This window comes from Lagenorhynchus albirostris, chromosome 4 (genome assembly GCF_949774975.1).
Source record: "Lagenorhynchus albirostris chromosome 4, mLagAlb1.1, whole genome shotgun sequence".
NCBI classification, from domain to species: domain Eukaryota; kingdom Metazoa; phylum Chordata; class Mammalia; order Artiodactyla; family Delphinidae; genus Lagenorhynchus; species Lagenorhynchus albirostris.
Window position 1 is genome coordinate 143,857,870 of NC_083098.1, and position 14,195 is coordinate 143,872,064.

Below are 14,195 nucleotides of genomic sequence, written 5' to 3' on the forward strand. Positions count from 1 at the left end.
ATGCCCCCCACCCCTTGGAGCGCCCCTCCACCTGTTTTTTGGCTGATGGCATGTGGGATCTTCGTTCCCCCACCAGGGACGGAACCCGCACCCCCTTTAGTGGAAGTGCAGAATCCTAACCACTGGACCGCCAAGGAAGTCCCAGACCGCCTACATCTTGAAGTGGGTGCTGCCCCCCCTGCTAGCCCACGTGGAGGGCCCACTGGACAGCCAGCATCGACCGCGCGACCTGAACAAACCTCCAGGTGACCCCAGCTGAGGCCCCAGACAAGCCCAAACTCCCAGCCCACGGAATCTGTGAATTTAAGAAGTGGTGGTTTCAGGCCACGAAGTCTTGGGGTAATTTGTTCCACAGCCAGAGTAATGGGACCCCCATCCTACCCTTGGGAGGGGAGCAGCCCAGGAGTGGGACAGCAGAGTCACCCATCCCCACTGTGACCAGCACTGGGCAGGGGAAGTGCAAGGGCCTGGGGGCCGGGCGGAGGGGACGGAACCCTCCCCCTCCCCCTCCCCCTCCCCCCTCCCGGTGGAGCTGCCGCGGCAAGGATGCCGGCAGAGAGTCCGCAGGAGCACAGGCAGGGAGAGGTTCCTGAGAGTGCCAAGTCCAAAGTCGGGGGAGGCGGGAGGTGAGGGAGAGAAGGGGCGGGCCCAGCGGCCTTGGAATTTGTCCCCAGGAAGCTCTAAACAAGGCGAAGGGCGGGGCGGACTGGGGTGGATTTGATTGAGAGACTCTCTGAGGACGGGAGAGGGAGTGGGGGGAGTGGGGGAGGGTCCCGGTCAGAGGCCAGTGAACTGTGAGGTTACAGCCCCATAAACACTGGATCCCCCTTCCCAGGTAGGTGGGTCTGCCTTAGGATGGGGACATTCTGCAGGCTCCCCCCTCCCCTCCCCCCTCTCTCCCTTCCCTCCGCCCCCCAGGCTCCGTTCCGTTTCCTGCCCAGCAGCCTTCCAGGGGCTGACCCAGCTCCCCAGACCCTTGACCCCATGAAGGAAATGCCCCAGACTGAAGCAGGCGCTCTGTTCTGGTCACTGACAGGGGGCACTTAGAGGGTACTTTTCCCCGACAGTTGCAGGGAGTAAGCCCACCCCGCGCGTCGTCCTGACCAAGTCGGATTTCTGAATGCCCCCTGGAACAACCAGACACACACACACACACACGCGTGCGCGCGCACACACGCACCCCATGGTGGTGAAATACATGGGTACAGGGCTCAGACAGGCCTGGGTTCCATCCCTGTCCATCATTTACCAGCTGTGAACCCGGCCAAGTCCCAGACCCTCTCTGACCCTCAGTTTCCTCGTCTGCAGAGTGGGGTTTCTAAAGGCAACTGTTTCATGGGATTGTTGAAGAGCACCTGAGCCCCGGGGCACAGAGGCCCTCACGTGGTCGGCATTATTCACCAGCCAGCACCTTTCAAGTAAGGATTTTAGAAATTCTCTCTGAGCTAGCGGAGGGAGGAGGAGGTGTTGCCGAAGTATCAGCTCCCCTGGGCACCGGGCCGAACAGAAATAGAGACAAGGATTTTGGAGGAAGAGAGAGATGGCTTTATTTTTCTGCCAGGCAGAAGGGAAGACACAGCAGGCTAGCGCCTCCAGAGCTGTGCCCCCCCTCCTTGGGAATCAATTACATGTGAGGCTCGCAGTCCGGGGGTCTGTGATAAGGATCAAAGTAGTGAAGGTCTTGCATTCTTCCTTTCCTTTGCATTATTTCAAAAGAGTCATAGCTGGCGTCACAGCCCCATTAACACTGGATCCCCCTTCCCAGGTAGGCGGGTCTGCCTTAGGGTGAGGGGATTACCATACAATATAGCGTGGTAATGATTACCATACAGTATAACCTAAGAAGATTTATTACACATTTGACAACACTTCCCATGTAATTTTTTTTTTTTTTGCGGTACGCGGGCCTCTCACCGCTGTGGCCTCTTCCGTTGCGGAGCACAGGCTCCGGACGCGCAGGCTCAGAGGCCATGGCTCACGGGCCCAGCCGCTCCGCGGTAATTGGGGTCCGACAGTCTGGTAATTGCGTCCGCTTGCCTCTGGTTTATTGGCCGGTGACCTTGTTTCTGAAATGCAAAAACTGTAGGGGGTGATTTCTTACGAGGGGCATGTAGAATGTAAGTGCCCGGACATAATAAGGTTAGGGGGTGAGAGGCACGGGATGTAACTCACACAGAGTTAGGGGTGATGGGTACCGAATGTGAATTGCACAGTGTCAGGGAGTGAGGTTAGCTTTCTAAAGTACAAATCTAGTTACTACAAATTAGTGACAGTTAAAGTAAACCAAGGCGTGATTAACTCTTTCAGGCCAGGTTATGTTTCTTCTCTAGCCTATTCACTGTTCCCTTTATTTTCCTTGTTCTCAGGGGAGGGAAAACTTCATTTCTATTTTTGCTGCAACAAATTCCCCACTGCTGGTTCATTCCCTCCATATCAATGGAGGAAGGGAAGCGGGCGTCGTTCCTGTCTGGCTGAGGACAAAACTTCAGTTTTGCTCCACTTGACAAACACCAGCTGTCCGGCCCAGGGGCCCACCTATCTCCTATTTCAAATCCCCCCCTGAGAGACGTGAACCCCAAGAAATCTTTACTGGGAGGATGAGGGACGACGGTCTGTCTTCTGTCGCTTCCTCAGGCTGGCAAGGGGTTCGTAGACCCTACCTACTTGGGGTCACAGAGCTCTCGCCCTGTCTTATTAAGGGCCCCAGGGTGACTTCTGTTGTTGTTTTGGCAGCATCTGTTCTGAGAAATGGCTGGAATCTTTGCGTCATCATTATCTTGATGTGAACCTATTGTAATCTGGAAGAGACAGAACTTAGCAAGTAGTTTAAAAAGACAGAGGCCAAAGATTAATAAAAGAACCATTGTAGCTGGGGGCCCAAGCAGGATGAAGAGCCATGGAACGTTTGGTAGTAATTTTGATCCTGATCTAGATAGAGACAGCGCTTGTGTTACCCTGTCTAAAGGAATGCAGTCATTTGGTGATATATATATAATTCTGTGTCCTCTTCTATTAGCCCATTGTGGTTGATGTAGGTGTGACAGACCCTGTTAGAAGTATTTGGAGGCGTGACAACCTAAACGTTAATAGACAAAATAGATCTCATTTCTTTTTAGGAGAATAAGCCTGAAACCCAGTCTAGGCCTGGTGCTTTGGGGAGACTTGTAGCCAGGTAGCCGGTTATCTAGTTTCATCAAAGTAGGTTTTAACCTTTGTTGTGGTATTAACATATAGATAACAGGAGCTATTGGTCACTACATATGTGTTTTCTCTTTTTGTTAACATATGATCTAAAGCAATTTTATCGTCTAAAAGTGTAATAGCTACAAGAGGAGACCTTTAAGAAGTAAGGTTGCAGTTACCAGCTGTCAGCAGACATTGTTTTGAAATTGGCCGGTGGCATCCCATATCTAAAACAGCTCAGAAAACTCAAGTTCTTAGCAATAAAAGGACTTGCCTAAAATCACACCATAGTGTCACCGTTAATGGTGTCAGTGTTTCTCTGGGTATGAGAAGATGCAAGAACTGGGGCTCGTAAAATCTTCTCCTGAAATTATTTAACTATCTCAAGGCCTGTCCTGTCAGTTTTTCCCAGCGCACAGAGTCCCTCGTTTCAGCTCTTCACCCGGAAGTCCTTGTAGAGGGTGTTGAAGGTCACCAGCTACAACAGCTCATGATTTAATCCTTGTAGACGTAGATGGCAAGTGCCGGTTTTCAGTCAGCAGGGCCCCTTTATGGTCGTAATTTCAACCATGGTTTGGGGCATTTCCTGACCATTTTGTCCCATGGTGTTAGGAATGCGCCTTCCCAGGTCTGGTGAAGATTTTGCTGATAAGCCATTCCATGGGCTATTACTGGCCTAGGCCTTTACTAGTATCCAGAAGTCTCTGGACCACCTGTCTTCCTAGTCTCTTATGGTCCAGGACAATACTCCCTCTTGTTGCTTCTTCTCATATCTAGAGTTAGACTGTTGCAATCATTGATCTCATATGGAACTCTATATCATCATTTTATCAGAGGCCCAGTCACACACTTGGTAACACAAGAAACAATCATTCTTTTTTGAAATAGGCAGAATACAAATAACATAGCTGGCAGTATTCATAAAGTCATAAGGAAGAAGTCAGCCAAGAACTTCCATTAGGGGCAGCCCAGTATATCCCAGGTCGTCTGACTTAGTCTGTGCTGTACCAATCCCTATTCCTCAGGGAAATTATATATTGGCAGTGTCCACAAGGTACTCAGCCCAGTTTTTCAGCGTTACTAGACTGATTATCCTTAGTATGATTGAATTGTTCCCAGCCTTTAGAGGAGCCTTTAACCTTAAATTACCATAGCCTGGTGTTAATTACATAAATACATCCCATAATTTTATTCCTCGGCTGAAATTTTGCTTGTTGCTCTGATTGAACTTTGAGTAATAGAGGAAAATGCATACGTATCGTCAGGGTCAGAGCAGGTGTTATTAATTGGTCAGGTGAGGGGATCTCATCCAGTCATATCAGTAGTGGCCTGAACATGACTATAATTTTCCTTTTAAGATAAATTTCCTAAGAGGCAGCCAATTAGAGCCTTGGAGTGGAGAAGTCCACTCAGGTAACCCAGAAGTACTAGACATAGGTAATTGGCCACAAACCCAACAACTGGATTGATTTTTAAAACTAGCATAGGGGCTTCCCTGGTGGCGCAGTGGTTGAGAGTCTGCCTGCCGATGCAGGGGACGCGGGTTTGTGCCCCGGTCCGGGAAGATCCCACATGCCGCGGAGCGGCTGGGCCCGTGCGCCATAGCCCCTGAGCCTGCGCATCCGGAGCCTGTGCTCCGCAACGGGAGGGGCCACAGCGGTGAGAGGCCCGCGCACCGCAAAAACAACAACAACAACAAAAACTGTCATAGCATCGTGCCTATGATAGAAAAACATTTGATTCATATGCAAAGGTCCAAGAAGTGAAGAAAACATTATAAATGAGCGTATGAGTCAGGTCCAGGATCTTGGGGAAGCTGTCTACTTCTGATGTTGTCTTTTTCTCATCCTCGCGTGAGTGTAGTTTCTCCTCTGTTTGAGCATTGTTTTAAGGTGATTTTGAGGTCAGCCATCCTCTCCATGGGCCAGTCCAGTGCAGGGGCCCTTTGTGAGTGGAAATTAATCCAAGAGTTAATTCCCTTTAGTTTTACTGTGTATGAGCTAGTTAAGAGTACCTGATAAGGGTGCTTCCATCCAGTCTGGAGATAGTCCTTTAAATTATGTCTTTTCCAGTATGTATAATCCCCTGGTTGTAGGTCGTGGGGTATCTGATCTTCATCCAAAGAAAAATGACGGAGATAAGCTTTAGAAACAAACTTAGAGCGCCCTTTAATAATTCAATTAAACTTTTTAGCAATAGAACATAACTGCAAGGAACTATCTGGGAAGGGAGTCTCGGTAAACACAGACCTTAATGAACAAACCTAGAATTTAATATTCAGTAAAACATAATTGATTTTCTTCATTGTGAGGGCATTAACCCCGCAGCCAGGGAAGGCTTTATCCCATCAAATAAAAAATGAGGTTTATCAGGGAGCCGGAAAAAGCCAGGCAGCCCTCTTGGATTTTCCATAGCCCTGACTGTTTGATTGACAGCTATTGTTTACCCATTTTAAATTCCCTGATTTAGGAGTAGACTGTTGTCATGTTTAAGGACAGTCAGGATGGCAAAAGTCTGACAATGAGAGGTTAATTTTTGTAGAAGCAGAATGAATTTTATCTACGGGTGCCAAGATCTTCATAGATCATTGTGAGATAGTACTTATTTACTTTACCTAAGTAACAAAAGATTTTAAAAGCAAATGTGAATCACTTAAAGGCAAAGAAATTTACATAGTCTGTTATTAAAGCAGCATCCCAAGAAAGCTTTGTTCTCTAACAGAGAGAGAGAACCAAATTTCAGTCTGGTCTCAATAAACTTGGCCTGATGATTTCTACAACTGTAATGTATCATACAGGCTTTTTGCTTCCTGAAACTTTTATAAGGAGTCTCAGACTGAACTTTTAAAAGACCTCTCAGGAAAGTCCCACCAAAGGCTTGTCACAGATTTCGCTTACCAGATATAGGTGAATTCCTCCCTTTTCAAGGTTCCGAAAATACCTTGAGATTTCTGTACCTGTTAGTGAGGTAGCCTTCCTAATTTATCTGATAAAGGTGCTGGGGACCTAAGAGTTTCCAATCTCTGGAGGGAGCAAATAGAGAGAAAAGATAAATGTTTTAATTTTACCCGTAGGTGTAAATTACCAAATTGTTGTAAACCACAAGTAGCTTGAGGAGAAGAGCTTCTTTATATCCAGTTTAGCATTATGGGCTGAAAGTCAGAAACTTGTATTTATCCAAAAGTTCTTTTTATAAATCTTCTTGAAGAAGAAGCATCTTTGCAAAAGCTTCAGAGTGAAACTGTGTCTCTAATGACAAAAGACTTATGGCAAGTTTAAAACTCTGATTACAATGTAATTTACAAGGTAACTTGGTTACTGTTGTGACATATGATGCTTAAGATAATAACTAGAATTATGACTGATAACATTTTACCAGGACATCAGAATATTTTTGAAACTCCATATGATTTCTAGAATATCTATATTAGTAACAATTACCATACAATATAACCTAAGAAGATTTATTACACATTTGACAACACTTCCCGTGTAATTTTAACATACCAAATGAACATAATTAGTGTAACATCTCTCTTTGGGATGTTTCAGAGACTGTTTGAAGCACCCCAAAGTTAGCTAGAGGTCAAAGAAACTTCATTACAATTTGATTTGGGAAGTTTTATCAAAAACACAAAAGGGTTTAGAACACTCAGTCAGAGAAGATCATACATCGCTGTGAAACGATTGCTTTTCACTTACCCAAAGGACAATAAAAGATTTAAAGGCAAATATCGAACTGATCACTTAAAAGGTAAAGAAGCTTAAAATCTGTCATCCAAGGCAGTTCAACACCTTAAGAAAACTTGTACCATGCATAAAACTCTTTTCCCAGGGTCCACTTTCCACAAACCTTTTTTATCACTTTCTGTATCCATCACTTTATTTTCCCATTCAGAAACAGCCACCTGTAAATCAGACCTGCTTCCTTTTCCCTTAATAAAATGCAATTCCATTGCTCATACCTTCTTTACTAAAAACACACATCCTACTTTCCTTAAGCAACCATGAACTGTCCTTTATATCAGCACTCTGTAGACCAGTAAACGTACATCCAAATAATATTTAAAGAATGTGTTTTCTTATAGAAAATATCTCAGTGTGGCACCAAACACATTTTTTAATAGTTCTAAACCTTTTGTTTCTCTGTACAAGGAAGCCGAGGTTCAGTAATTAATGTTTCAGTATCTTATTTTATTTGGAAATGGCCTAGTTATTTAATAACTTGCATCCTTTAACTTAATTTAGCACAACTCTAAATTTTCAAGTTGTCAGATATCTGGAGAGGTCATTTTTAAGTAAATATTCCTAAAACGTAAGTATTCCTAAAAAGTTCACCCAAAGCTCTTATCTCATTTGCAATTTTTTTTTCTTAAAAGTTTCTTCACATCGAGTTATTTTCACTGCTGACAAATTTGTAACAGATATAATAAGATCTTATTTAGTTTATATTAACCTAGGCACAATAAAAGTATTATCCTTAATGTTGATGGCTCTAAAGACATGTCTATATTAATTAGATTAACAAACATTAATACCAGGTATTTTTAATATTGAGTAATTCCCAGGTCACGTGAACCTGACATTTAATTTTTTTTGTATTTAGAATTGTTTGATTTGTAAGTGCTTTTCTTTTAAGCCAATTAAATAGAGCTCATTTACAAATTATCCCCAGCAATATTATCCAAAGACAGAAACATATACTGAGACATACACAGGTATCCAGACAGACAGAGATCTCATAGTTTCCACTTGAGATTTAAAATGTCTCTTTGCCTCTTTTTTTTTTCTTGGCTTGAAGTTCTACTAATTAACCCAAGGCGGAAGTCTCAGGCAAAGTGGGCTTTGTTTGTAGCTCAAGGACATGATAACAGTTAACTTCAAGCTTTGTCCTAGGCGTATTTTTGTTCTCTCAGGGTCAGAATTTTGGAGAAAAGTATTTTAACAAGCTAGCTTTTTCTAACTGCACATGCAAAAAGGACTGGTTTTGCAATTTTAAGAAAAGCTTTATTTGAACCAGTTTTCTCCAGAGTCTGAAGAATATTGTGGCCATACTGTCAAAAATCATCTTTCTCTTCCTGTGGTCATGGTTGCACAGCTAAAATTTAAACCAGAGAGTGCTCAAATTGGCTCTGATAACAGGAGCAGACTGGCTGATAAACTTGTCCCAGCAGGGATTGTCCTTCTGGGGAGGTGCGGTCTTAGTTTGATCAGAAGAATCTGGGGGTGAGGGAATTTGCAGGACTGGGGAAACCTTCCCACTCCCCTGAGAGTTGGGAGAAGTTAGAAGAGGATCCTTTAGAATGTCAGGAGAGTTTCGTTTCTTTTCTTTTCTTTTCTGATTCCTCAGGCTTTTGATTATGGGGCCACCTACAGCAGGATTATAATAAAAGGGGCATAAAGTCCTGAACATAAGGGAACCTCAGTCCATTTTTCCCATCCCATGGCCATAAAGATCTAATTGTAGGAGACCCATTTTCAGGCCATTTCCTTTGTCATTGGATCATAGCTATAGGTGGACCAGTCATTTAAAATTTTCCCTAAGTGTTCCCAGGTGGGTGGAACCTTAGAGGAAGCGCTTCCCATTTTGGCTCGAGCAGTTGGTAACAGACATTTGATATTAGCACGCTCAAATCAAAACAAACCTTCACCTCATCAGCTGGAAGTCACACATAAAACATAAACCATAAAAGGAAACAGCAAAGGGATGCTCAAAAAAGAAAAAGAGAATCATATGGCGGAGACCCGCCCAAACGTGATTTGAGTCCCACTCGACCTGGACCGTTGCCCCAAGGCGGCGTCTTACATCAAATCTCCCTTTGCAGGGAGCATTCCACATCAGGATTTCCCTTTGCACGAAATCCTCAAATTGGTACCTTAGTTCCCCTTAAGGGGACCGTCGAAGGTCACGGAGCGCAGTCCGGGAGACTCACCGTAGGTGCTGACGGGTGCGTCGCGACTTCCCTACGTCCTCTTTCTGACCCTCCAATATTCAGTGTTTTCTCGGAGTGGAAGTCCAGGCCGGCGCGGCCAAGAGAAGAGAAGGTGTCCTCAAGGCAAAATGAGCCTCGGCAGCTGCTAGGTCAGCCTCTCCCCCGTTCTCCGCCGCAGCCGACAGGCCGGGTGTGATGGGGCACAGCCCTGCGGCAGGGAGTCCCTGACGATCTGGCCTCAGAGAAATCCTCCAACCCTCCGCTCTCCCGAAGGAGCCTGGCGTGCAGAGAGATCCCCGAGCTTCCGATCAAGCCAAGGGGCCCTGCGGGGCTGCCTGTACGCGAGCAGACCCCGGACGAGCCCCCATTTTGTTGCCGAAGCATCAGCTTCCCTGTGCACCGAGGCCGAACCGAAATACAGAGACAGGGATTTTGGAGGAAGAGAGAGATGGCTTTATTTTTCTGCCAGGCAGAAGGGAAGACAGCAGGCTAGCGCCTCCAGAGCTGTGCCCCCCCTCCTTGGGAATCAGGGAAGGTTTTATATGTGAGGCTCGCAGTCCGGGGTCTATGATAAGGATCAAAGTAGCGAAGGTCTTGCATTCTTCCTTTCCTTTGCATTATTTCAAAACAGTCATAGCTGGCGTCAGGCCACCCCGGTAATTGGGGTCCGGCAGTCTGATAATTGTGTCCGTTTGCCTCTGGTTTATTGGCCAGTGACCTTGTTTCTGAAATGCAAAAACTATAGGGGGTGATTTCTTTTCTTTTTTTTTATAAATAACAATGGAATTTATTTATTCTTTTTACATCTTTATTGGAGTATAATTGCTTTACTATGGTGTGTTAGTTTCTGCTTTATAACAAAGTGAATCAGTTATATATATACATATGTTCCCATATCTCTTCCCTCTTGCGTCTCCCTCCCTCCCACCCTCCCTATCCCACCCCTAGGGGGTGATTTCTTACGAGGGGCATATAGAATGTAAGTGCCCGGACATAATAAGGTTAGGGGGTGAGAGGCGCGGGATGTAACTCACACAGAGTTAGGGGTGATGGGTACCGAATGTAAATTACGTAGGGTCAGGGAGTGAGGTTAGCTTCCTAAAGTACAAATCTAGTTACTACAAATTAGCAACAGTTAAAGTAAACCGAGGGGTGATTAACTCTTTCAGGCTAGGTTATGTTTCTTCTCTCGCCTGTTCGCTGTTCCCTTTGCTTTAGTTGCTCTCTAGAGAAGGAAGAAAAGTCTCACTTCTATTTACATTGCAACATGATTAACTCTTTCAGGCCAGGTTATGTTTCTTCTCTAGCCTGTTCATTGTTCCCTTTATCTTCCTTGTTCTCAGGGAAGGGAAGACTTCACTTCTCTTTTTGCTGCAACAGAGGGAAGGGAGCCAGGCGTGTGTGTGTGTGTGTGTGTGTGTGTGTGTGTGTGTGTGTGTGTGTGTGAACCCCCCTGTGGATCATAAATGTGGACTCGCTGTGTCTATACTCGCCTGTGGCTCTGTGTCCAGTCCCCACCCCTGTGAAGCCTCGGGAAGGTTGCAGATGGACAGCCCGGCGTGTCCTCCGTTTCAGGCCGTGCCGGGCCTCCCTGTAATAAAGACCTGTTTCTTCCTGGCCGCGCACTTGGCCTGGAGACTGAGGGTTCACTGAGCAATTCTGAGCTCCCGCCTGCCCGCCCCGGACACACTCGGGCCTTCTGTTTGCCCACAGCGGCCTGTGGGACGCTCACAATGCGGCCCTGTTCTCCCCTCCGCTCAGCCGCCGCCCCTCCGGGCTCTCTGGGAGGAGGCTGTGCACGCTGGGGGAGGCTGCCGTTACCGGTTTCCAGGAAGACACGCGCGCGCGCGCTGTGTGTGGCTGGAGACAGGGCACCTCCCCGTTGGCAGCCCCTTGGAATTAGGGGGTGATTTGTTAAGGGCAAAACACGTGTTCCTCAGGCAGGGCCGCCGGTCAGCTCGCTCAAGGGCAGGCTTCCCTCTGCTGAGCCCGGCACGTGCTGAGCCCACTCGGACACTGGGCCTCGGCATGGGCTGTTCCTCTGATCTTCGCGGGGCTGCCTCTCGGTCGCCTGCAAGCCTGAGCTTAAGCGGTTCCTCCTTGGGTTGGGATCTGCCGCCATTGACCGCTGTCTGTCTCGCGGCCCTGTTGGATTTCCCCCAAATATTTAGCATCTCTCTTGTCCCTCGAGAGGGTGAGCTTCGCGGATCACAGAGCTGTCTTGTTCATGCGCGTCCCCAAAGTGCAGCACAGTGCCTGGCTCAAGAAGGCCACAGTCGAATCTAAACTATGACACAGATGAACCTATCTACGAAACGTAGGGAAGAGTCTTGTGGTTGCCAAGGGGGAGGGGGTTCGGGGAGGGATGGAGTGGGAGTTTGGGATGAGCAGATGCAAACTATTGTATAGAGAATGGGTCAACAACAAGGTCCTACTGTAGAGCCCAGGGAGCTATGTTTAATATCCTGGGATAAACCATACTGGAAAAGAATATGAAAAAGAATATATATATTTGTATAACTGAATCACTTTGTTGTATAGCAGAAATTCACACATTGTACATCAACTATACTTCACTAAAATTAAAAAAAAGAAAAAGGCCGCAGTCAAGATTTACTAGATGAACGAATGAATAAACCAACCACCCTATTGAGAAATCAACCTATGAGTCAGAGAGGCCAGGATTCAATGGATCAATTACTGCGTTAATGAGATCAGGGCACACAGGCAGGAATCCTTGCCTGATACGTCTGTCTTTAATCGTCTGATCTTCCCCACTTCACCTCTAAGCCCTTCCAGGGCAGTGGAGGGGCCAGGGGATGGCACAGAGGCACAGATGGAGCTAAAGCCATGAGAGAAGGAGACAGGCAGGAAAAGAGGCCGGTGCTTCCCTGGAGGCGCCGGGACTGGGAATGGGGCTCTTAAGGGAGGGCTGGTCAGGGAAGGCTCCCTGGGGGAGGTGAGATAATCCCTGGGTGGAATCCCAAGAGAGATACTGCCGTTCAGCAGGGGGTGGGAGCTGTGTGGCTCTAGCCTTGGGCTCAGCAGGGTTGGTGCAAGAATGAGGCCTGGATTTGCTCTGCACGGTCTCAAGAAAACCAGGGTCAGTGGAGGACGCCCAGGAGGACCCATTTCATTTCAACACAGGGGGACTTGTCCCAGGACAGAGCCATGCAAAGATGGAATGAACTGTCAGAGAAAGGAATGAGCTCTCTGTCCCTGGAGGTATGTAAAGCTACATAAGGAGAGGAGGGAGGGGTTAGCCTAGGCAGAAAAGCTGCAAAATCTGTTGTAATCCAGAGAATCTACAGATCTATAATAGAAACCTGTCTAATACAGGCAGAGGAGGTATTTATCAGGTAATAACCGTACACTACTAATATAAATACGCATACAGATGATCATTACAGGTTTTTTTACTTTTTTAATAATGGAAAACATCCTGTCTCCTAAATTCCACCTTTTGAAAGTTATCTTTATGCAATCAGCATGTGTGTATTCAGGCCCTTGGCTGTAAGAATGCTCAATGCAGTATTGTTTGCAACAGAGGAAAAATTGGAGACAGCCTGAAAGTTCATTTATATGTTCATTTTCTGTCTCCCTCTAGATTGAGCTCCAAGAGGGTGGGCCCTTGTCTGTCTCATTCACTGCTCTATCTGTCATATCTAGTGGGTATACGAGATACAATGCAATCTTTTTTTTTTAAGTTTTGTATTCTTTGATGAGAGGGAGGGAAAGGGAGAGTGGGAGAGAGAAATGCAAGAAGTGCATCAAAATGTTAACAGCGATTGTTCCTGGGAGATGGAATTAAATTTTGTTTTATGCTTTGTTGTACTATCTACAAAAAACATGTATTATGTTTATAATGTGAAAAAACTTTAAGTAAAAATAGAATGACATCAGGGTAAAAAAAATTGCTTCATTTGCTGAGCTCTGAGAATAGATTTTTAAAGCCAAACTGAATCGCGTAAGACTATCAGAGCGTCCCTGGTGGCAGCCTTTTGCCATCTGGCTAGGATAACACGAGAACAATCCAACTCATCTGGGTGGGGAAGAAAATAATTTGCAGTTTCGCAGTGGCCGCCCCTAAAACCATGCCCTCCTCCCAAGGTGGCTTTTTTTTTTTTTTTTTTTTTGCGGTACGCGTGCCTCTCACTGTTGTGGCCTCTCCCATTGCGGAGCACAGGCTCCGGATGCGCAGGCTCAGCGGCCATGGCTCACGGGCCCAGCCGCTCCGCGGCATGTGGGATCTTCCCGGACCGGGGCACGAACCCACGTCCCCTGCATCAGCAGGCGGACTCTCAACCACTGCGCCACCAGGGAAGCCCCCAAGGTGGCTTTTTTATAACCTCCTTTGGGTGTAGACTTGACATTTATCTGTGCAAACAAGGCATCCATGCTGTTTGGGTATTCCAAAGCACTTCTGTTCAAGGCAGATAACAAAACACAGATAACTCCACTAACAGGTCTCTGCCTTCGAATTTGTCTTCCAAAACAAGCAAGCTCTCTCACTGTTTGGGGAGAAACCAACCTGTTTTGAATTGTTCAAGACTGTGAGATGGCCCTCTCCATTTCTCCAGGGCCAGAGGGATTAGCTTCCACGCAGGGCGCTCAGAAGGATGGCGGTCACCCGCTGGAAGTCACCATCACCACTTACCATCCGGGAAGGTACAGAGCCCCCTATCGCTGGAGGTGTACCAGCCAAGGCGGGGAAACCCCTTGTCAGGGCCATTATGTAGGGAATTCGAGGGTCAGGTTAGGGGCCGTGCCAAGGGCTGAATTGTGTTTCCTCCAAATCCAGATGCTGCAGCCCTAACCCCCTGTACCACAGAATGTGACTTTAAAGAGGTGATCAAGTTAAAATGAGGTCACTAGGGTGGGCCTTAAGCCAATAGGACTAGTGTCCTCATAAGAAGAGATTAGGACCCAGACACACACACAGAGAAGGTGATACGGAGACACAGGGAGAAGAGAGGCTTCACCTTGATCTTGGACTTCCAGCCTCCAAAACTGTGAGCACATGAGTTTCTGTTGTTTAAGCCCTGTCTCTGTGGTCCTGTGTTATGGCAGCCCTGGCAGA

The 14,195-nt window shown here is 46.6% G+C and overlaps 2 long non-coding RNA genes across 2 annotated transcripts; one reads left to right on the plus strand and one right to left on the minus strand.

Annotated features, from left to right (window-relative positions):
- Window positions 1-4,973: 4,973 nt before the first annotated feature.
- Window positions 4,974-9,972, minus strand: LOC132519523 (uncharacterized). The gene is made up of 3 exons (XR_009540181.1): window positions 9,116-9,972; window positions 6,081-6,203; window positions 4,974-5,295 (listed from the first exon to the last, which is right to left on the minus strand). It is a non-coding gene; the product is annotated as an uncharacterized LOC132519523 (long non-coding RNA).
- A 1,920-nt stretch (window positions 9,973-11,892) lies between these two features.
- LOC132519524 (uncharacterized) lies at window positions 11,893-13,962 on the plus strand. Its single transcript, XR_009540182.1, has 3 exons — window positions 11,893-12,340; window positions 13,696-13,783; window positions 13,917-13,962. It is a non-coding gene; the product is annotated as an uncharacterized LOC132519524 (long non-coding RNA).
- Window positions 13,963-14,195: the final 233 nt, after the last annotated feature.